This window comes from Sus scrofa, chromosome 15 (genome assembly GCF_000003025.6).
Source record: "Sus scrofa isolate TJ Tabasco breed Duroc chromosome 15, Sscrofa11.1, whole genome shotgun sequence".
In the NCBI taxonomy this organism is placed as follows: Eukaryota; Metazoa; Chordata; class Mammalia; order Artiodactyla; family Suidae; genus Sus; species Sus scrofa.
Genome location: NC_010457.5, coordinates 103879180 through 103900349, shown reverse-complemented (window position 1 = coordinate 103900349; position 21170 = coordinate 103879180). Strand labels below are relative to the sequence as shown.

Genomic DNA, 21170 nt, shown 5'->3' with positions numbered 1-21170 from the left:
ACACTTTGCAATGAGCTCTGAGAGGGCGATGAGGTCTTATCGTGGGAAATCTTGGCAACGGCAAGACCAGGGAAGTGCAGCCCTCAGGATGCCCGTGCACCCCCATCTGAACCCTGGGGGTGGCCCCTAAGGACTCTGCACCAATCTCGGGACCCAGGGTCCCAGTGTCTCAGCTGCCCAGCAGTCTGGGAAGCAGACTGGGAGGCTAAGATTATGGGGCAGATAAGAATGTCTGTGAAAAATAAGGCAGAAACCAGACAACGGAAATGCTCAAATTGAGGGTTAGGTCTGTTTTCTAAAAGGCACAGTGTTGTGGGCAATAAACCAAAGAGAGGAGAACCCAGCTGGCACTTAACTAATTGACTTTCTTCGCATTAATAAAGTATACCAATGGCTATTTTGATGGCAATCGTTTCCTTCATGCCTACATGTGTGGGTGTGAATGTGTGTCTGCTTCTTTGAGAAGCATGTACTTTGACACAAGATGCTACTGACTTTATTTAAAGATCAGTTCATTGCACTTAAGATATATTTGCTTTTACAGAAATTCCTCGGAGGGAAATAATTCAGGGAGTATAATATTTCTATTAAAAAGAAATTGATTTTAAAATAACCTTTCCAAACTTTGGAGCAAAACAATTCTTTGATTTTCTTAATGTACCACAAAAGGCAGACAGCGTTGTGTTGACAATGTAATAAATAATATGAGATGTCAATGAGATATTCAACATTTATAGACTTAATTTTAAATAAAGACTTAACCCGAAGTGTCCATCAATCTCTGACATAGGAGCATTTTGGTAAATTCCATCCCCTGCCCCAATAGAAGTCACAGAGGATGTTTATGGATCTTAAAGAAGGCAATGATGGTATTCTTTACAGGATGGTCAAATATTTGAAGCATATAATTTTTTTTTCCTCTGAGGGCTGCACCTGTAGTGTATGGAGGTTCTCAGGCTAGGGGTCCAATTGGAGCTACAGCTACCAGCCTATGCCACAGCCACAGTAACGCGGGATCCGAGCCCGTCTGCGACGTCCACCACAACCCATGGCAATGCTGGATCCTTAACCCACTGAGCAAGGCCAGGGATCGAACCCACATCCTCATGGATCCTAGTAGGGTTTGTGAACCACTGAGCTACAAAGGGACCTCCCGCATATAATTTTAGAAGGCACAAAATATAGAAGAGAAAAATATATTACTTTTGACAGATATTCAGGTAAGAGACACACTGTCTTTGCTCTGTCTCTACCAAAGGATCCAGTGCCTGGGAGTCCACAGAGACTTTAGTTCCTAAACTGGCTCTAAAAGGGATTCCAAAATTGTTTTGAGCAGTGGTAACATTGTTAGAGAACATGCATAAACTTCAAAGATGATAGCTCTGAGGAAAAAGGCTCTCTCGGATATATAAATTAGAGCTTTCTTAAGCCTAGAAAGAAAAAAAATTAAAATTTTAGTAGTGTTCGTTCATGCCTGGGGTGAAGAATTACAAGTGATTTTTTTCTTCTTTATTATTTTGCCTGCTCTCCAAACTGCCTATAATGAGCACGTGATACTTTAAACAATTTGGAAAAAACATCTTTTTACATCTCATGATATATTAAGGAAAATCACTTGATGTAAACAGTGAAAAGCCTTTGGAATCAGTGAAACGAGTTCAAATACCTGCTTTTACCCTTTCCAGCTTGGTGTCCTCGGATACGTTACTCAGCAGCCTAAGTTGCACGTGAAATGGAAATAATGACACAGGTCTTAAAGCATCATTTTGACTATGAGAGGGGAGATTCTGTAAGTGCTCAGCACAGAGTGGGAGCCCAATAAATGACAGTCACTCTTCTATTCATAATACACAGGCAAGAGAAGTTACGCTTTTCTGGTAACAGTAAATAAAAGCGCGGGTGTTTATAAATTGATGCTTCAGGCCATTTCTTTAAAGAAGTGCCATGAGTTTTTAACAAGTACTTTTCAGAAATCTTCTAAGAAGCCAAAGTCCAGAAAAAGAGTCCGTCAGACGCTTCCACCTCCCTCTCCCTTTCATTACAATGATTAGATTCCTCCAGTCTGAGGCTCTCGGGTTCACTTGTATTTGCTACTTTGCTGCTCTGCTCAGAAATCCTCTGTTGGAACGGGAGCTGGGAAAATGGGTTAAAGGGAGCCTTTTAGAGCAAAGAGCAAGAAACCACAGCTACCACACAATCAAGATACTGTCATTCCTTATGATGAAAGTCACGAAATAAATGATGGGATTGCTTAAATGGGGGGGGGGGAACAGGATCAGAGATTCTCTGGCTTTTCTCTTTTTTTTTTTACAGTCGCTGGGTTGACACTTTCATCCTATGTATCTGAAGGTAGTTCAATCAAGGAGGTTTTTTTGCTTTTCTGTTTTTAATCTTTTTGCCTTTTCTAGGGCCTCTCCCGCGGCATATGGAGGTTCCCAGGCTAGGGGTCTAATCGGAGCTGTAACCGCCGGCCTACACCACAGCCACAGCAACGCCAGATCCGAGCCGCATCTGCGACCTACACCACAGCTCACAGCAACACCGGATCCTTAACCCACTGAGCAAGGGCAGGGATCGAACCCTCAACCTCGTGGTTCCTAGTCGGATTCGTTAACCACTGAGCCATGATGGGAACTCCCAATCAAGGAGGTTTATGATAGAAATATATGTACTTAACAAAATATGGCTGCAGGGGATATGCTGCCCTTGGATATATGTTTCTCTACCTTGACTACAGCAGGCAATATTGATTTAACGGGCTTTAATATCAAGTCAGGTATTTGTTGACATGTGGAAATGAAAAATATCAAAATGTCGAAACCAGGAAAAGCTTGATATATAAGTCAAATCCCACTTCGGCTCCCTCCAAGGGACACGCCAAAGTCTTCTGCTGTATGGGAATTGTGTTCTAATGATGCTTGCCACCATCACGGATAACAGGAATTTTCATTATCATGGGATTTGCTGCATAAATAAATATTGGTATAGATTTTTAGGTAGTACCATGTATTGTAGAAAGTACAGCTGAAAAAAATATCATTATATATTTAACTTCTCCCTTTCTTTCAGCCCCAGAGGCATGTCTGGCTTTCTACGTGAGGTGTGTGATATGGCTCCTCTTTGTTCATCTCACAGTGCCTAGTGCAGAGCAGACACTCAAGACATAGCTGATGAAGACATGAGCCGAATGAAATGTGGCATCATGGCAAATGAGGGAAATTCAGAAGAGCTTCTTGTGTAGAAAGAGAAGCAAACGTTAGAAATTGACTCAAGAAAAGTGTAGCCAGCAGGCTCAGCCATTCCCAGCTAGCTTGAGTGCTCAAGGAGCTGGGGGTGGTGGTGGTGGGGGGAAATCTGGGACCTTGTGTTGACTCCCTACTGCTAAGTGTGCATGGTGATGATGTGTAACCTATCCGGTACTCAGCTCACACACACACACCCATTCCTGGGGAACGCTACAGAGACCTTTCAATCATTAAGTACCTGAAATGCCTTCATAAGGGTCCTAAAGTGAGACCAAGCTGGGGTGGCCCATGAACACATCCTGTCCTTCTAAAAGATGGAGAGAAAGGGCCCCCACGACCATCCGGGAGGCATAAAAGAACAACGACGTCAGCCCACAGCAGCCCAGGGAAAGGGAATGTGTGCAGCCCAGCTTGGGATTTACCCTCTGGCAGCCAGACTCTAAGTTTCTCAGCTCTTGCCGACAGAATCAAGGCTGGGGGAGCCATGAGAGACTTCAGAAAAGTTTGCGTGATGTTCAGTGTCAAAATTCCTAACTTACTCTTCTCTTTCCTTCTCCCCTTCAGCAACATGATTGCTTGAATGATCAGTTTCCAATCATTGTTTATAATGTAATCTGGTTTGTAATGTGATAAAATGTGTTTCTTTATCTGATAGTCTTTTTGTGAGCCTCTATTTATTGAAAGCTAAAATAACGCATCAACTGTATAAGTTTTGCTACTATCCTGGAGCAATGTCATAGACCTAAGTGCCTATTTTCATAAAGATTTTTACTGTGTTCAAAGGAACCACCTGCTAATGGCAAGACCTCCTTCCCTCAACAGAAGGCTGTGCCATGAGAGTGAGTGCTCAAGCTCTGAGAGATGCCAAGCTCACTGGGCACCACTGGTTTCCTGGACAAAGTAGTCTCATTACTACTGGGTAAAGTATAAGCAACAAGTTAGGAAGGTCTGGTGAGGTCAGCCCCAGGAGTGGTGTGTTCTTACATATATTTTGCAAATATTTCCATTATCCATTTGGAAATATTTTAAATGGTAAATCGGCTTCTCCTTGGGAGGCATGACCTGTGGCCATTAATTAATAATGTGGGAACTAATCATAAAAGCATGTTTGAGTGAACCCATGGATTTGCTCAATCCATTTAAGCCTTCCTATGACCTCTGACTATGTAGGCGTCATTATCTCTGGGTGAGAGCCCCGGAAGCCAGGGCTCAGAGATGGTACAGCGCTCTGCCCAGTGTTAGACGTCTACCAAGCGCTGGACGGAGCTACATCTTAGATCCAATCCACAGATTCATATCCCATCCTCTGCCCACAGTTCTGACTACTCACTAAGTGTGTAAAGAGCCCAAATTTAACTTTCTGGGCCCTTTGCACCAGCAACACTGGCATGGCAGACATGCTCTCCACAGGCCAAGTTGGTGGCCAGGCTGTATCAAGAGGCAAAACCATTTTAGTTATTGGGTGATGAGGGACCCTTGCAAGAACTAAAATGACTGAAGGAAAACTGGAACAATTCTAAGCAAGAATGTGTAAGCTCAAGGGCTATGAAAATTCAAGAACTCAGAAACCAAAGATAGCTTTCTCAACTAGACCATAGTGGGTTATAAACTCTGCAACAAAGTACCTCTTGGATATGAACTATTACTATTAGGGTTTGTGTTTTTTTTTCTCCTTGCATTTTTACTAACAACTGAGACCTACGAAATGATGAGGATTACCCTCTTAAACGACAACCTGAAGTGTTCCTTTGTTCTAAGAAATCCTGTGTTAGGTACTGACCGGCAATACCTTGATCTTCGTATTAATTATGCATTTTTCCTACAAAAATTGACTGCCACCCTACAGGCTGTAAGTCAGATTTGAGAGCTGCCAAGACAACCTGTCCACTCACCAAATAATTCTTTGGGGGTTTATCCCCATATATTTTATGTCTTCCTATACCTATACAATACTTACAGCAATTCTACAGCTCTTGCCTGATGTATCATCTTATAGCTGAGGCTAAAGATTTTTCCTTTCAACCCCTAATATACAGGTAATGAAACTTACAATCCCTTTTGACAGCATCAATTTACTTTGGCTGCTACTGTTTAATTCCTATACTGAGTTGTGTGAAATCCTCTGATTCCTAAGGAGATAAGTAATTCTGGCCTAGTCCATCCAACTAAAACAAAGACAACTTTTGTGTTTTGGACTAAATAAATGTTTTCTTCCCTGAGGTTTGCTCTCATCAAATAATCATACCAATGTTTTGTTTCCTTTAGTTAACACCTTATTTTAATGAGGCTTGATTCCAAAACATATAAGAACATACGCACACAAGAGGTACTATATTGGGAAAGCCAAGAATTCCAGCCAAGTGTCCTATCTTTTATGTGGCACCAAGTGACATTTTGTGAAAAGCACAATGGTAACTATTCATTCCACCAGCCTTAAAAAGATAGGCATGAACTGCCTGCCAGAATGGAAAAGCTTAAGCTTTGAAATCAGACAGCTGGCTTCAAATACCATCCCTAACACCACTATCTCTGTGACCTTGGGCAAACTACTTATTCCCCCTTAGAGCCTTTTCATCTGAAAAATGGGGTAACAGCTGTACCTCGAGGGGGTTGTGGAAGAGTTAAGTGAGAATTTTGCAATTAAAAACTTAGCATATAACCTGGCACATTAGTAGATACTAAAGAATTCTTAGATTTTTTTTCTGCCTCTCTATAAAATGCCATTAGTAATTCCTTTTGCTGTTTCTGCGCAAAAAAAGAATGTGAAGGATATTAACTGCAGTGCTCTTTATGACAGCAAAGAAGTGGGAAGGGTCTAAGCGGAGGAAAATGATTACATTAAGGTATATTCATGCATTCAATGACTGAAATGCATGCAGTCACTGCAAATATTTTTCAAATAATATTTTTTGACAAGAGAAATTGCTATCCTAGAATTTAAGTGAGGAAAACAGAGAAGAAAACCTGTATAATAACAACAATAGCTCACATTTACTGAGCATTTACTATGAGGCATGTGTCATGCTATATGCTTTACATGCATTATTTTATCAATTCTTACCGTAAACTTACTAGATGCATACTATTATTATCCCCATTTTATAGAAGTTGAAATTATAAAGTTTTGATAGTTTAAGCAATTTACAGTCCCTACATAGGTAGCATGGCCAGGACTGGACTCTCGAAGTGGCTGATGCCAAGGCACTTTTAACTACAGCGTCACATTTATTCTTTAGTACAGATTTCTTAGGTCCACCATGAAGGTAGTTTAAACACACATACACACACACTCACACACACACACACGTTTGCACATCCTCACGGTCACATACACATGCATATCTGGAAGGAAAACATACCAGATGCTAATAATGACAATCTCTGGGTAGAGAAATTTTACTTGACTTTTAATTCTCTTTTATCCATTTCATTATCATAAGGCATATGCATTATTTTCACAACTTGGAAAAAACTTTTTTTTCCAAAAAAAAAAAAAAAACCCTTGTGAAAGTATTTTGTAAAATATATAGCACTACAAAAATAATAGTAGTTTTATGAAATGAGGGTTTATTCCTTGAATTATAACCAATTTGGGCTCCTCAGTGCTACTAGTCTTTCTAATTTTTTTTTTTCCGAGTCTAAGGTAAAGAGTGAGAATACAACAAAACACAGTACAGAACGCACCCTACGTATAATTGCCAGACATTTGATATTAACATAAAAGTCAAAGAATTTTGTGTGTGTGTGGGGGAAACCCTTTTCAAATAATACAGACTTTTCCATGTAGAGAAAACACATTCATTAGTGACATGATGGCATTCTCTGTCATGGTCACAGGTAGTGAGAATGTCATGGAGCCATTTACATAGATGCAGGCATGCTGTTTAGACAAGCCTCAGCCTGATTACTGTCTGTCCCAGGAGGTGTGAGTATAATGATGAGCTGGCGTGTCACCTAAGGAATGATTTCCTGTCACACCACCCACTCATTTTCAAAGCCATGATTCCATAAAGAGAACAGAATGATATATGAGAAAGCAATTCCTCTGAACCAAACAAACAAGTTCATGTGAGTTAAAACTATAGGTGAAGCATGAATTTATCTTACTGAGTTGCCATTTTCTGAAAATAAATTAAAAATAAGCTTCTTTAGATATGCTTTTTCGTGAATTTCTCAAAAGCAAAATGAACACAGTCTAAAAGCTACTCCTAATGAATCCTGTTTCACTTCATAATAGAGGTTCGATGATTGTCAATAAAGGGATCAATAATGATAGCAGCACTAGGGCATCTAAGTCTTTCCTGATTGTCTCCTCTTAGAACGTGTGCAGGCAAGAAAATAAACACAAGAGCAAAGTGATCAAACTGGTTCAAACAAACAAACAAACAGCAAAACAACTATCAAAGTTCATGTATGGATGTCAGGAAGGCTCTTGCAGAAAGTCACAGGACCCATCCTTGGCCTGTCTTGGTCCACATTGAATCAAAAGCAGAGAAAGGACCATTCTCAAAAAGTGTAACTGACAAATCAGTGGCAGATGTACCCCTGAGAGACTGAATTTTTAAACTTAGAATTCAAAAATGTCTTGCTGGAGAGGAAAAGTGATTTGCCAAAAAGGCACAAAAGGTAACCAGGCTAAAGTCCTCTCCATGGGACACAGACACAGCTGACTGCACAGGTACAGAATACAGAGAACTGGCTTCATAATGATTGTTCAGAAAGAGACTGGGAAGTTTTATTTGACTTTGTATATATACCAGCAACGTGCTGCCCCTGATTTGAAATGAAGGCCAACATGGTGTCTGATGAGATGAGCAAAGGAAGGGTACCCTGGAGGAGGGAGTTGGGACATCCCCTGTCCTGGGTCGCTCAGGGAACCCAGGAGCAGAGTGCTGAGTTCAAGATGCCTAGCTTTTAAAAGGGCGCAGGCAGAGCAGCGGGTGAACGGTGTTAATAGGATGGACTCTCATCCGAAAGAAAAGGGACCATGTGAGCTTGAAAAGAGAAGCCTTCGAGTAGGAGGTACCATAGTGATGGCCAAGAACCATACCCAGGTGCCCTTCTGTCCGTGGCACTCCAAAGGGTGATGGACGATGAATGGGGATGTTGCAGGGAGGCAGAGTCTAGTACTTTTGTCCGGCTGTGCTTGGTAATGAGTATTAGTCTAACCACAAATGACACAAAGTCCAAATCTCAAGGGGCTTAAGATCTAGGAGCACTGCAGATAACCATTGGCAGACGCCCTCAGCATCACAAAATTGTGACCGCCTCCTTCCTGGTAGGGTTCAAATGGCAGCTGGCTGGCTGAGATTCTGCGGAAGGGATTCCTGCTTTTGTGACCATCAGACCACAGCATCTACGATCCCTTTCCAACACCCACATCTGTGCTTCTAATTTCCATTGCAATGACTTTTCTAAGATACCCCCAGTGCATTTAGGTAAGCAAGAGCTAAACATGCCTCGCCATAATAAATGAGAAATAACTATAAATTTAAAGGCAGGCCAGAAGAGGCGAGAAGATGAAAATTTACCAGCGTTTAGAAATTATGAATTAATTTCGTCGTGGCGACTTCGTTGATATCACCCATTGCAACAGAAACAGTTTCTGCTCTGAGGCTACCAGGACAATAAATGAGTTGGTATATTCAGTGTCACAGACCAGCACTAAATAATATTTTTAATGTTTTTATTTTTAATTTTTGAGGCAGTAGATTTACACTCCCTCCTTGAGTGTTCTCGAGTTTACTAGGACACTCTGCTGGGGCTATGGTGTTTCAGCAGGGCGATCGATTGCATCAAGAGCCCAGGAAGTGAGTGGCAGCCCCCTGCCTGTACTGAATCCAGTCCACCATTCAGACTTCACAGGCGAAAATAAATGAGAAAGGACAAAGACGTCCAAATCAGGACATCAGCAGTCATGGTAGCCAGCCTAGCATCTTCCTCTTTCCCCTGTAAAAATTACAGGACTGCCCACATTCCTGTAATAAACACTGGTCGATCAGAAGTGGCAGAATGTCAGCTCAGACTGTCTCACTGCTGTTTATGGCTTTTCTCTGTTATGCATTAGCAATCAGTACAATATATGAAAGTCAGCCCACACTGAGAACAACACTGCCTCCAATCAAAACCATTCTTTCCATAGTATACTAAAGCCTCCCCCCCTTCCTGCAAGCAACAAAGGCTACAACAAAAGAACTTCCCAAACACCCACGGTTCAGGAAAGAATGGCTCCAACAAAGTGAGTGTGAAATCTGTTCCCTGGTATCTAATTTGTATATGAATCTTCCTTTTCAGGGTATTTTAGTGGCTTCCTCTATCTATAATTTATCAGGAAAGAATAGAAATAAAAGTTTATTTTGATGGCAGTGCACCTGACTATTCAGAGATTCAAAAATCTGCTTTGTTTTTTCTTCTGTTATCCTGGCAGAGGATGTAAACATGGCTTTTTTTTTTCCATGGCTTCATGCTGTAGTCATAATCCCAGATGAATATTTTCACAAACGCGAACCATGAGGCAGGACCGGCCTTAAGTGAAATGTGAAGGCAACTTCCTTCTGGTCCTTTTTCACTCAGGGATGGCTGAATTCTGGGCCCCCTTAACCCAGATTTCTTCTTCCTTATCAGTCTCAGGGAAGGGTCTGTAAGTTTTACGCAATCTAAGGAGCACATATCTGCTAAGTTTAAGTTACCACTTCCACAGCATTGCATTTTAGGCTCTGCTGCTGGGCACGCTATATCTTGTTTTATTTAGTCATAAAAATCATAACAAAGCCAGCGGTATTATTAATGTCACTTTATACAGGAGAAAAGTGAAGTTCAGGAAGATTAAATATTGGCTCACGTTCATATAGCCAGCCAATTACATCAGTCAAAACCAGGCTTTTCAAGCATCAAATGAGTGCTCTTTCTCTTCTAAACCATACCGGTCTTAGGAAAGAGAATAGAATTTTTCTAACATAGGATTTTGCATCTTAGAAAGCAGGAAAGAGAAACTGTTGATATTTGAAGGGTAGAACAGCTTTTCTTATCACACATAAAGGCAGCCATCTTTCTCATCCACACCTAAGACCAGCCTTCCCACAGGGAACAAAGAAGCAGATGTATCATCATTGAGGAAAATCAGCCCTGTATTGCCTTCCCCTTCTCTTCCCAAGTTGCACACAAGGTACATGGAAACCAGTGGGGCAGCCAATGTTTGGTGTCGGGGGTCTGGAACCAGGAAACAGCCAGTAGCCAGGCCAGCTATTCGGTTCCGCAAAAACTTATTAACTGTGTTTCTTGCCTATTGCTGGCAGGTGTCTGCACCGAAGAAGCCTGGAAGGGAGTTGCAGGCACTCATCCCAGGGCTCGTAGCTCACAGGTAAGACTGCTGGGCTAAGAAGGCTTGAAGATAGGTGATGAGACCCTTACCCAAGGCAATTTGAGATGCCAACCCAAGAACTCAAAGCAGGAACTTGGGAATGGGAGAGAGGAAGGAGAACCCAGGGCTCAAAATGAAAATGTGGCTACCCAGGCATGAGAGTGTTCTGGGGTTTCCTACATACATGGCCTGGGCAGACCAGGCAGCATGGTCAATCCAATGGACAGTAGCTTGGGTACAGATGGTGAGGAGCTGTAGCCCCCCTGCAAAGGACCCAAACTGGTCCCAGATTCTGCAAATGGGGGAGCAGTCACCATACCAGAGTGCTCACCATTGTCTCAGGCCATTCTCTGTGTAGCTAAGACTTTCAAACTTTTTTTGAAAGTATAGTTGATGGACAACGTTGTGCCAATTTCCGCTGTACAGCAAAGTGACCCAGTCATACATATACACACATTCTTTCTTTATATTATCTTCCATCATAGTCTATCCAGGAGATTGGATATAGTTCCCCATGCTGTACAGTAGGACCTCATTGCTTATCCATTCTAAATTTAATAGTTTGCACCTATTAACCCCAAACCCTTCATCTATCCCACTCCCTCCCCACCCCTTGGCAACCACAAGTCTGTTCTCCACGTTTATGAGTCTGTGAGTCTGTTTCTGTTTTGTAGATGGATTCATTTGTCCCATAGTTTAGATTCCACAAATAAGTGATATCAAATGACATTTATCCTTCTCTTTCTGACTTACTTCTTAGTATGAGAATCTCTAGTTGCATCCATGTTGCTGCAAATGGTATTATTTTGTCCTTTTTTATGGCTGAATAGTATTCTCTACGTATCACATTTCCTTAATCCATTCATCTGTTGGTGAACATTTAGGTTGTTTCCATTTTTTGGCTATTGTGAATAGCGCTGCAGTGAATATAGGGGTACATGTATCTCTTTGAATGAAAATTTTGTCTGGATATATGCCCAGGGTGGGATTGCTGGATCATATGGTAGTTCTATATGTAGTTTTCTGAGGAACCTCCTTACTGTTTTCCACAGTGGTTGTATCCATTTACATTCCCACCTACAGTGTAGAAGGGGGTCCCTTTTCTCCACACCCTCTGCAGCATTTGTCATTTGTAGACTTATTAACAATGGCCACTCTGACCAGTGTGAGGTAATACCCCATCATAGTCTTGATATGCATTTCTCTACGAATGAGCAACGTGAAGCACTTACGACTTTTAAGCTTTTCTTTTTAACATGAGAACTTTTCCCCCTACCAGAATCTTATACTAGCGCCTAATATGTAAAAGCAAATCAAAAGAATTGCCCAAGGGGATTCTTCGCAGACCTGAAAGGCTCAACAGAACACCAGACGCAAACCACCAGGGGAGAAGCACTGAGTCCCAAGGCGCATGAGACTCACTGGCATCTGATTCCATGGGACTTTTCTCTAGATCGTCGTGGTTTCTTCCTTCACCTCCAGCTTCCTCCCTCCTGCTCCAACCTGATAAGGTCTGGTTTCCTATCACTGGTTGACTTTTCCCCTTAAAAACATAAAGTTCTGCATAGCTCTTAGGACATATTGTCTCCTTGGTTCTCCTGACAGCCCGTATACCTTCCTCCAAGTCTTTTGGGCCAAATGATCCATAGATTGCTGCCCTCATTATCTGAAGGCCTAACTAAGGAGAACTTACCAATCAGTGGCCATATCAATTTGTTTGATGCACAGTGGCTTTATCATGTACATATGATTGAGGCTCAAGACAGTGGGGCGGGCGTTCCCATTGTGGCTCAGGGGTAACGAACCCAACTAGTATCCATGAGGATGTGGGTTCGATCCTTGGCTTCATGCGGTGCGTTAAGGATCCGGTGTTGCCCTGAGCTGTGATGTAGCTCACAGACTTGGTTCAGATCCCGCATTGCTGTGGCTGTGGTGTAGGCTGGTAGCTGCAGCTCCAATTCGACCCGTGGCCTGAGAACATCCATATGCTGCGGGTGCGGCCCTAAAAAGACAAAAAAAGACAGTGGTGGGGAGCTGGGACTTCGCCACTGGGGAAAGGTCCAGGGCAGGACGGGGATCTTGAAGACCTACTCGGGGCTCTTGGTGTTGCCTGTTTATCACATGCGGGAGGCTTTGGGGGAGTGGGACAGACTCCACTTGCCCTGTGCTTGCTCCTCGTGTCTGCTTCAAACCCTCCAGCACACAGTATCCCTGCTTCCACTCCTGGCGGTGACCGGCTAGGCCTGGGGCGACAGATGTGCCTGACTCGTGACTGCAGCCCTGTGCACACTCTGTGAAGGACTCTCAGCTGCCGTTTTCGCAGTCTATCTCTCTGATTCCGAATCTTCCCTTCAGCGCTTTAATATCTCTGGATTTAAGAAACAGAGCAATTGCGGCTTCTCTATACCTCGAGGGCTGACTTAATCATTCGAAAGGCTCCAGGGCTGGCCTCCTCCAGGATGCCTCTCCCGGGAATGAGATGTTCTGTAACAATGCTGTCCAACAGGACTAGATGCCAGCCACACAGGTAGTTTAAAATTTCCTAGAAGCCATGTTTTTAAAAAAATGTGAACTTAATTTTCATAATATATTTTGTTTAACCCACTATATCCAAACTCTCACCATTTCAACATGGGATCAATATTAAAATCTGTTAATGAAGTAGTTTCCATGCTTTTTTGCATATCAGGTCTTCGACCTCGCCGTGTATTTCACACTTGGAACACATCTCAATTTGGACCAGGCAGCTTTCAAGTGCTCAAGAGCCACACACAGCCAGTGGACGGCACAGTTCCATAATCTCTTCTCTCTTCCTCTTCCCCCTCTCATTTCTCTCTTGTAACAACTCATTTCCTTTAGGCGGGATGCTGTGGGCAGGGAGAGACAGTGGGGGCCAGGATCATTAGAGAAGACTTTGATACACACCCGAGGGGAGAGCCCAGATCACAAAGGAGCTTTTGTGCCGGGCTCGGGAGCTTAGATTTTATCCTGGAGAAGCAGTGACTCCGCTGAAGGATTTTAAGCAGCAGAGAGTCGTGATCAAATTTGCCTCTTAGAAAGGCGGCAGTGTGGGGAAGGGATTGGAGACAGGCCAGGCAGAAGGCAGGGAGACCAGTTACAAGGCTACTGCAGTTATCCTCAAGAGTGATGAGGGCCTGAACCAAGGCCATCATGGCAGTAACAGCCTGAAGAGGTGAGGGCAGATGCAAGAATTTGAGAAGAGGGAGTTCCCGTCGTGGCGCAGTGGAAATGAATCCGACTAAGAATCATGAAGTTGCAGGTTCGATCCCTGGCCTTGTTCGGTGGGTTAAGGATCTGGCATTGCCGTGAGTGGTGGTATAGGTCGCAGATGCAGCTCGGATCCCACGTTGCTGAGGCTCTGGCGTAGGCCGGTGGCTACAGCTCCGACTGGACCCCTAGCCTGGGAACCTCCACATGCCGAGGGAGCGGCCCTGGAAAAGGCAAAAAGCCAAAAAAAAAAAAAAGAAAAGAAAGAAAGAAAGAAAAAAGCCACTTTATCAACTCTGCAGATTTGACTGAGTTACGTAATTTCCATGAGCTACGGAGCCCCCTCTTTAGAAGAATATGTAATCCCTACCTTGCAAGGTAGAGGTGAGGTTTAAATGAGATGATCAGTGAGTGGTCGCCATCATGAGGAGGCTGCTAATTGCCTTCGCTCTGTTCTGAATTTCTAGGACTTGGGTGCTGCTGAAAACGAATTAGTGGCTGGCAACCATCAGCATCTTGATCCCTCAAGGAGAATTAAAGAATCAATCTTCGTGTTAGGAAGGGCCCTTAAAAAGCCTAATGGCCATCTGATGTTTGGGTCCTTTCTTCATCCAGTCCCTATTCAGTCTTTGCGCTCCCACGGCCTGGCTGACACCTGCTCTACAACATACTCTCTCCTCCACCTTCCCAGGCTTCAGTAGGGCTCCTCAGTAAAAGGGAATAATAAGTGCATGTACTTGAGGGCACTGCTTTGAGGAAGAGTGGAGACAATGCATGTATTTAGACATCACTCGTAGAGCCCCCGGGTGCATACACTTAGTCATGGGGGTCCTACCATCTCTCGAAATAGTACAGTCCACAACAGGGCCACCTTGGGTATCCTGACCCCAAGTCTGTCTCCCTGAAACTTACACCCTCAGGACTAGTTTTACAATCCAGGAGGTAGTTCTACAGGCTCAGAACCTGGGAGTCTGGGTTCTATTACATATGTAACAGTATGTTTATTCATTTACTTGCCAGTACTGGGCAAGGTCCCTGGCTACTTGGAACCACAGTCAGGGCTGACCCTTTTATATGACTATGAAAGTTCTGACCTTGAGTGCTGTTTCCATACTGCAGGAGGTCTTTTCGAGCATTCGAAGCAAGTTGGATGCTACCCAGAAAAGAACCGTTACACTGCTTACAAGATTCATGCTGTGCTTTATGTCATGGTCAGTTCAGCACTTGGCACCAAAAGTAATTATTGCAGGTATCTGCATATCCTTTAAGTTTCATTCCTGAACTTGCAGACCACCAGGACCCAAGAGGGCCCTAGCAGGGTTTCAGCTTTGGAGTAGTGGTGGTAAAACAGAGGAGTGATGCGAGAGCCAAAAAACCCTGGAAAGCCTGCCCTGGGCTCCTCCCAACCCTGCTGCCCTTCCCCCACCCCTGCATTCCCAATCACAGCTATTGAACTCTGACCCAAAGCCTTTCAATAATCAGTGCAAACAACTGTCACTCTAGGAAAGTTCCCACCCCGCATCTACCCCCCAAGCAGCAGGATTTTCCCTTCTGAGTTCCGGGAAACTTTTGTTTCTGAGATACATGTGTTATCTCTCCTGCTAGACCACCAATGTCTTCCCAGAAGAAACAGTGCCTTGGTCAAAGTGAGTCTTATTAAAAGTTGAAAGAATTAAATTTTGTCCTGACTACAGTATGAGAGGTGTGGTAACTCTTCCCTACCCCACTTTTCATCCCGAGGTGGCTCCCCAGATGATTTTCTTTTTATTGTAAACAGGTTTTTAAATGAAAGGCTTGGGTTGCTCTGCAGTACAGTCTTCGATTTTAGAGCTGATTGGATGAATATTGATATAAGTGACAACTCTAGTCTAATTGTTTTATGTCTAAAATATGGGCATAAGGCCTGAATGCTTTCATTTTTGCTCCGTAATGGGACCCATCACTCCACCTTAAAATAACAACAGCCTCCTTGATTCTAACTCACAATTACCAGCCTCCATCATTATCTCAACTCTGGAAAATGCCAAGGCCTCAGAATCCTCACAGCTGATGAATGAGAGGCTGATTAGAACCTCTGGAGAAAAACAGGAGAAAACTCCTTGACAGATGCCTCCTTCAAAGGCTTGTCCCTGTTATCCAATGTCAACATTAATTTCTATGTTAACAAATATTTATTGAGGTCATGACTAGGTATCAAGCTGCAAGGAGGCTCTGAAGACGTGACAGTAAGCAGTACACAGGCAGTATCAAAGGCCATCTTTTTTCTTAAGGCACCCTCCTAGTTTCTACAGGTCTACTTATCAAGGGCTTGCTATGCCCAAGGCCTGTAGATGGTTCAAAGATTGCACAGAAGGTCCATCGGTGCTTCTTAAGGAATGTGCAATCTACTTGGGAAAGCAAGACTTATGAAAACAATCGTAAGGAGTTCCCACTGTGGTTCAGCAAGTTAAGAATCAGACATAGGCTCAGTGAGGAGCCTTGCCTTGCTCAGGGTTAAGGATCTGGCCTTGCTCAGGGTTAAGGATCTGGCCTTGCTCAGGGTTAAGGATCTGGCATTGCCACACAGGTCGCAGATGTGGCTCAGATCTGGCGTTGCTGTGGCTGTTGTGTAGGCCAGCAGCTGCAGCTCCGATGGACCCCTAACCTGGGGAACTTCCACATGCTGCAGATGCGGCCTTAAAAAAAAAAAAAGTACAATAATATAAGTAAATATCTAATGCTGTAAAGGAATGATGCAGACCATAGGGCAGAAGAGGAAGAAGACAGTGAAAGTAGCAGGATTAGGGCAGGTGGACTCAACTTGGAGAAGGTCAGAAGAAAAAGGAAAAGGCATTCCAAAATGGAGAGCATGGACAAAAAGGTACAAAGTCATCTTAGAAGGGTAGTGAGATCCAATTAGTAGGAACAGAAGGTTCATGTTGGAAAAATAGAAAATAAAGTTGGCAAGTCAAAACTGGGCAAGAGTGAGGTATGCTAAAACCTGGTTGAGAGGTTGGACCAAAAGGGTCAGGTGGTGGTGAGTGGGGGGTATATACAAAATCTTTAAATTAGTGTAAAGAGCACTAGCTTTGGAATCAGCCAAACCCAAGTTCAATGCAAACTTCTTGGGAGACAATTCAAAATTCTAAGGAGGGGAGTTTTAGGAAGGTTGATATGGTGGAAGTGCACAGAATGGGGAAGACCCGATTACAGAGAGAAGGCATGTAGCTGATTAGGTCCAAGTCTGGGGGATAAGGAGAACCCTAACAAACAGTATGAAGGAAAGAAAGCCTTTTCATTGTGAAAGGAACAGGCTTAGCAGAGAATATGAAAAGTTGATCAGTCATGTAGCCCGTGGCCTAACAACAAGACATCAACCATGAAAACTATTAAACAGGTGCATAAGTGAGAACAGAGTTTGTATCAGAACTAGAGAGATTTGTATGGTATAAGGACAAATAACACATCACATTTTAAGAATTGTTTAAGAATATTTTTATTAGGAAATAAAATATGAGCTGTTAAAAAGAATGGGAATGACATAAATAGTAGGGAGAAATGCATCTTCATAGACTATTTTTCTTAGCTCTAGTACTTAGGGGATCCTATCCATTATCACAACACTGAACGCATAAACTTCTGTAGAAATTCAGCATATGGCCTATTTACATAACAAGCATCACAACTCCAAATTAGCTAGTTTGATGTGTCAAGGAAATAACACCTTCAGAGCAGACTACTTCAAAAAATGGAAGAAAAAAGAAAGGTTTGTTTTTCTTCTATAATTATGTGTGCTGGGTTTTTAACTATTTGTATCGTGAAATCATATTTTAATTGTGATTACGCTTTCAAGACAGAACCGTGATGGAATGAATTGATTGGCTGAATTATGCACAATCATTCAGTGATCAATAAACAGACTCCATCACTTAAATCTGTCCATATTACATATCTGCCCTCATGTCCTGTGTCATGCTCGTAAAAGCAACTGTTCTGTGTACAAAAATTGTTAACAGCCGTATGATTCAATCATCACAGTCAAATAACAGTACAGGTCTATGGAAGTGACTAGGAAAGAAGCACGAGGCATACAAAACCCACTCCACTCTCATCACATGGCCAGACAGGTGGTAGCAGCTTAGATCTTAACCATGAGCAAGCAACCTCAGTTTCTTCCATTTTATCAAACTGTAACCAAAAGTTCCTGTCCTGCCTCCTAAGACGCTGATTCAAGCTGGGTAAACGTAAAAGGATGGAGACCACCTAGGTGCCTGCAACACAAAAGCCATCATGAATATTCATGGCCAACTCCAGCACAATTCTAGGATCGGAGACTGAGAAACTGACAGAACCAAAAATGAAACATTTCTAAAGCTTAACTTCTGATGGAAAATGGAAAGTTATTTCCAGCTGGACGGCAAAGCTGGTCTTTGAGAAGCTTCCGATTGGCAGCGCATCAAAGACTGCCATGGTGTGGCCTAAGCCTTTTCTTTCCCTCCTCATTACAGAGGTGGCCAAGCAGCCTCTCAGGCTCATAGGAAACCATCCCCACAATGGCCACTGGAAAATCAGTGCAAGCACAGAAACAGTCGATTGAAGACTTTCATTAGGGGGCTCCCTAAAACAAAATGAATATAAAAGGAGTCTGGATCATTTTGCCTGTGTAAGTCAGTACTTTAAGTTGATTCCTAGAAAATGATTTAATATTTTCAGAGGCAAGGCTTAAAGAAAGAAAATTGCCAATTAATATACTTCTTTCCCAGATGCTAAGTTTTTTACAATTCTCTTAAATATTCTCTGCATTCAAGTGATCGTATTTTCATGCAAATTATCCTTTGGAGTGTGCGTGTGCGAGTGTGTGTGTGTGTGTTTAAAGCCACACGGATAAAGAATTGGACATATTTTTTGTTCTGCTCCTTCATAAAAGAGGTTTTAACAAAGCTTGAGTTTAATCCAAAACTCTAATTAGAGACTGCAGCAGTATTTGCCTTGTCCAAATAGAAAATCATTCCCAAAGTTGATTTTTTCGCCAGTTAGAGCTCCAACAAATATTTTCATACACAGATTTTTTTTTTTTAAACATTACAGTTACTCGATAAAAACTGCCCTCATCCACACAATACACTGCTTTCTGGTTGATAGAGTTTTAGAAGGCTAATGAAATAGTTTATCCAGAAGGCAGCTGTAGGCTTCATTTTCAGAATATCTTTCAAAATAACCGGATTTGTTACTTTAATATTTTTTTTTTCCCAGAATGAAGCAATTTCTGACTTCCTGTCCCTCCTTTCCCTGCCATATTGCACATCTGCTTAATCTCTAGAAAACAGAATCAATAAGAATGGCCATGGACTGTTCCTTTAAGACAAACTAAATCAGTCATAAAGGTCTCACGATCTTACTCTTTCAAAGCCTCTTCCTCTGCATAGGTTCTAAGATTTGTCTTTTTTTTTTACTTTCGAGGGTACTGGTAAAAGTTTTTAATATAATATTAATATTTTAAAAAAATAAGCAAGTGAAAAATAATACACATAACACTATGTAAAGAAAGAGACTGAGGTTCAAGGTTTTGCACTCGTTCTCAAGCTACGTACAGATTCTGTAATACAATCAATCAAAGGGAAATGCACAGAAACAATCTTAGGTCTCCAAAACCTTGGCATCTGCTAAAACCAGGACTTTCTGGGAACTGAAAGCTCAAGAAGTTCACAAACACACACACCAACTCCCCGCAGGAAGTGGAAACCTCCAGTTGAGGTTTCAGTAGCATCCCTGTCCAGGTAAAGTCTCAGCCCTTCACATCCTACATCTGCAGTAAGTATTAACCACCGAATAGACTGCGAGCGAGCGGGGCCGATCTTCAGAGACAAGGAAAACTCAAGCTTATGGAGAAAGCGAGAAGACCCTCTCCATCTCCGGAACCACCGCTGCCTTGGGCTCTAGCCGCCACCGCCGATTCTGGGTCCACCCTCCCAGAAGCGGCTGAGCGACCACTTCGTCCTGCGGCCGGGTCGTTCGGCATCTACTCGCGTCACCCCGCGTGCAACGGCGGCGAGTGTGCGGGCGCTGGGGGCCGCCGCATCCGGCTCCCGCTGTGAGTGCGCCAAGGGGCGCAGGTTTCCCGGGTCCCGCGGCCCCCGAGCCAGGCAGTGATCGACGGAGAGACTGTGCCGGCGCAGGCAGTTCCGAGCGATAGGGCGGCGGGAGGGGGTGGGTCTCCGTCCGTCCAGCGGATGGAAGGGGGCGCTCGCGCGGGGGAGGGCAGGCGAGGGACCGCGACCGATTCAGATCCGGGGCGGGCGGGTCCACGTCGGAGCGCGGCGGCCACACGCCCGCCCGGGGCGCGCGAATGTGCGCGGGACCCGGCGCCTTCTCCCGCCCGCCCGCCCGCCCGCTTGCTAGCCCGCGCCGGCCCGAGAAAGGAAGGACGGCGACCTCCGTGTCCGGTCCGCGCCGCCTGCCCGCGTCGGCACCGAGCTGGGGCCACACCCAGCGCCTGGGGAGGCGGCGGGGACTGGGCGGCCCAGGCTGCGGATCGCGCGGCCGAGGCTGAGCCACCGTCCCGGCCCCGCAGGCCCCGCGGCGTCCGCCTGAACCCCGAGTCCCGGCCCGGGCCTGGCAGGCGGGCAGGCAGGGAGTGGGTCCCAGGCGGCGGCGGCCTGGGATGCCGAGCTTACCTCTGTGCGGAGGGCCAGCCGCTCCGTCCCGGGCAGGGGAACGGGGATCAGGGGCGCAGTCGCCCGGGGAGGCGCGGCGGCGGTGGCTGCCCTGCGGCGCGGAGGGCGGGCGGGGCGGGAGCTGTTGCCTGGGCCGCGCGCCGTCCGGAGCTCGACCCGCGCTGCCGGCGCTCGCGGTGGAGGGCGCAGCCGGCTCGGCCCCCGGGGCTAGATTCCTTCACTGACACAACTCTGAGTCGGCCAGCTCCACGCAGGGACACTCCCGCCCCTCGCAGGCTGCCCCCGCCCGTCGGCCGGCCGGCCAGCCCGCCCCTCGGTGTCACTCACCCAGGCGCACACACCCCGAGCCGGCGCCCCTCGCTCCCGCTCGCACACACGGCGCTGCTCACGCCTCTCTCGGGTTTTGTATCCGCTCACACGCACGTTCTGACACAGATCCCTTCCCTCCACACGCCCTCCCTAGCTCCTTTCCCACCCCACTTTCTAGAAGGATCCCCGTGCAGCTTCCGCACTTTGCTTGCTTGTCCCACACCAACCTCCTCGGCTTTCCCCAAACCCCCGCCTCACTTATACTGCCCCTGTTATTCAAAGATTTTGCCACAACCCGCACGTGTTGCAGGAGAAGCAGCTTCCCATACCCAGGAGAGTGAACTTTGCTCCCCCCAGCAGTCTACAAATGCAAGA

At 44.7% G+C, this 21170-nt stretch overlaps 1 protein-coding gene across 4 annotated transcripts in view; it reads right to left on the bottom strand.

The window, feature by feature from the left end:
* SPATS2L (spermatogenesis associated serine rich 2 like) overlaps window positions 1-20934 on the bottom strand; it is a 181110-nt gene extending 160176 nt beyond the window's left edge. For 2 of the 4 annotated variants that reach the window (XM_021074576.1, XM_021074582.1), the window contains exon 1: window positions 20487-20858. The gene's annotated coding sequence lies outside the window, so the exon portion shown is untranslated. 4 annotated transcript variants of the gene reach the window in all.